The sequence below is a fragment of the Chrysochloris asiatica genome, unplaced genomic scaffold (genome assembly GCF_000296735.1).
Source record: "Chrysochloris asiatica unplaced genomic scaffold, ChrAsi1.0 scaffold00041, whole genome shotgun sequence".
Taxonomy (NCBI): domain Eukaryota; kingdom Metazoa; phylum Chordata; class Mammalia; order Afrosoricida; family Chrysochloridae; genus Chrysochloris; species Chrysochloris asiatica.
This window is the reverse complement of record NW_006408559.1, coordinates 13,319,429-13,322,746: the sequence shown is the minus strand read 5'-3', so window position 1 is coordinate 13,322,746 and position 3,318 is coordinate 13,319,429. Positions and strand designations below refer to the sequence as shown.

Genomic DNA, 3,318 nt, shown 5'->3' with positions numbered 1-3,318 from the left:
TAGGAGTAGAGGTCCCTGGGACCATCAAGGGAGAAGAGCAGAGAGCAGGACCCTACCCAGAGAAGCAGTGATGCCAGAGATGGAGGCAGAGACCATGATGTGGAGAGATGGAGCAGCTGGGGACTTTAGATCCAGAGAGGGAGAGGGGCTGTGTGCTGATGACCGGGGGAGGGGGGGCAGGCTTGTAGGATATACCCTTTGGTTGGTTGATGATGCATGGAGAAGATTGTAACCATGGCAATGAAATGATATACTATAGGATGAATGTAAAACGAATGTTTTCCCATGTAAACTATCACATAAGTCACAATAAAACATTTTTTTAAAAATTAGGAAGGAGAAACAAACAAACATGCGAGACAAAGTCTCACAATTCTCTCTTCCAAGGAACACTCTTTGTTCATTCTTCTGGCAAGTCACGATACTTTCACTATTCTTCCCAAACATCATAATTCAAATGCATCGATTCTTCTCCACTCTTCCTTATTCATTATCCAACTTTCACATGCATATGAGGCCATTGAAAATAAGGTCAGGCGTACCTTATTCTTTAAACTGACATCTTTGCTCTTGAACACTTTAAAGAGGTCTTTTGCAGCAGATTTTCCGAATGCAGTGTGATTTTTGATTTCTTGACTGCTGCTTCCATGAATGTAGATTGTGGATCCAATGAAAATGAGATCTTGTTCACTCACAGCTCTGACCGGGCTGATGCTGAGTTCATATCATATTCTTCATCCAAGACCAAGCACTAACCTCTTTTCCTTTGGTGATCTGGCCCTGCTTGATTCCTCAATGTCACTGCAAGTCATTCCTGTCCCTTCATCTCTTTTGTTGGTGTTAGTTGCCTTCATATCAGTTCCGACTCATAGCAAACCCTATGCAACGTCGAAGGAAACACTGCTCGGTCCTACCCCATCCTCGTAACTACATCTGAGTTCATTGCTGCTACCGTCACTCTGGCAGTCCATCTTGTCTACCTCCTTTAGACTCCAGCAAACTTGCATCACATGCAAAATTTCAGTTACCCCAAGCTGCTTCCTACTATGGGTCTTTCTCCAGACTCTTCTCCAGCCTGGGACTAAAAGAAAACCTCACCCTGAGGATTTCCCTCACATGACCTTTGAATCCTGTGCCCTTGAAGCCTTGCTCACCTGTTCAGCTCCCAATTCGTCCTCCCTCACATGGTAGGCCCAATCCTCAGCAGTGTTAAGTTTCTGCCCCAGAGTTCTATGCTCCGGGAGCCCACCCAGATGTTCTAGGTCCCGGAGAGTTTCCCCAGTTCCCCAAAAGCAGGGCACAGGGTGGCTTGTTTGCAGTGTGCTAATCCTGTGAAGTTATCTGTTTACCTCATGGGAACATAGGCAGCTGCAGTTAATCCTTTTGTTTTCATGAAGAACCCGGTCTTCAGACATTGTTGTGGAAGACATGGCTCACTTGGGTGAACCCCAAAAAGTCAGTTACACACAAGATCCCAGAGCATCAAGAGGGTGGCCTGGGTTGCCCCTGGCTGTGTGCCCAGCAGAGCAATAAGGAAGGAGGAGATGCTTTCCGATGCTGGGAACTGGGCTAAGTACTTGTCATGTCTAATTCACTTGTTCCACTTCAAACCCAGGGTGAAGGAGGCTTGGTAGCATAGTGGGTTATGAGTTGGACTGATAACCACAGGTCAGCAGTTCAAATCTACTAGCTGCTTGTCAAGAGAGATGAGACTTTCTGCTCCCATAAAGATTTACAGCCTCAGAAACCCAATGCAGGGCCACCATGAGTTAGAAGTGACTCCACAGCACGTAACCACCACCACCACACCCTGTGTGAGGGAGGATGGTGGCTCTGTGGATAATCACTGGACTGTGAACCACAAGGTTGGCAGATTGAACCCACCAGCCACTTCACAGAAGAAAGACGAGGTTTTCTCCTCCTGCAAAGATTGTATAACCTCAGAAACTCTATACAATGTTGCTGTAAGTCAGACCTGACTCGATGGCACTTGACAACAATAACAATGTCATAACCTGTGCAAGGCGTGCTATCACGATCATCTCCATCTTACCCATGGGGAAGCTGAGGCACCGAGCGATTAAATAACTTGCCCAAGATTGCACAGCAGGTAAATCACCCAGCTGAGGTCAGACCTGCCTATCTGACCCTGGAATCTCAGCCCTTCCTGGCAACCTCCACTGGCATGGGCAGAGCAGCAACAGGGTAGAACCTGGCCCGAGAACAGACAGAGGTGCAGATGCCCCCACCCACGCTCAGCTCCCTGGTGAACAGGAATGTGAGGAGCCCCCTGCGCTCATTTCCCTGGGTTAGAACACCAAGGTCCCTGTGAGCAGGCACTGTGCCTTCTCCTGAACTTGACTGTTAGCTTCAGGGTTCCAATCAACTGACAGGATTAGCCCCTGAGCCAACAGCTTTCCAGAAACTGAAACAGGCTGGGTAATTTACACTGAAGACCTGAGCTATCAAAAGGAACGTGGGGCTCTTTCCTTTCCAATCCCAGACCCGGTTGTAGCAGTTGTGGCAATGTTGATGCCCTGGAAGAATCGGATTGCCATTTATGAATTCCTTTTTAAGGAGGGGGTGATGGTGGCCAAGAAGGATGTCCACATGCTAAAGCACCCGAACTGGTAGACAAGAATGTGCCCACCCTGCACATCATGAAGGCCATGCAGTCGCTCAAATCACGAGGCTACATCAAGGAACCGTTTGCCTGAAGGCATTTTTACTGGTACCTTACCAACGAGGATAGCCAGTACCTCTGTGATCACCTCCACCTGCCCCCCTGAGGTTGTGCCTGCCACCCAGCGTCACAGCCATCCTGAGACTGGCAGACCACGACCTGAAGGTCTGGAGGGTGAGGGACCTGCCAGACAGACTCGAGGAGAAGCTGACAGAGACACACACAGATGGAGGGAGCACTGGGCTTCCTGGAGCTGACAAGAATGCTGAAGCTGGGGTTGAGTCAGCAACGAATTTCGCTTTAGAGGCGGATTTGGTCATGGACGTGGTCATCCACCTCAGTAAAGTTGGAGGGAATTGTGTTGTGTTGAATAAACCTATAGCTAGATTAAAACACACACACACACAAAGGAACATGGGGGAACCCCCAGAGGGCCACTCTTACCACCTGTACCCAGCACTGATCTGGGGGTACTCGTCATGGTATGGGGACAAATCTCCCTCTCAGCTTCCGTAGTAAAGCCTGCTTCTCACTTCATGCAGTTAGAACTAACAAGGAAGATGAAGCAGGATTTGGAGGGAACCAGATAATACAGGGAGAGGATGAAGAGTCCCCATGACCACATCTGGGGGGGT

General features: G+C 48.8%; 1 pseudogene; it reads left to right on the top strand.

The window, feature by feature from the left end:
* Positions 1-2,526: 2,526 nt before the first annotated feature.
* On the top strand, positions 2,527-3,027 carry LOC102827754 (annotated as a pseudogene).
* Positions 3,028-3,318: the final 291 nt, after the last annotated feature.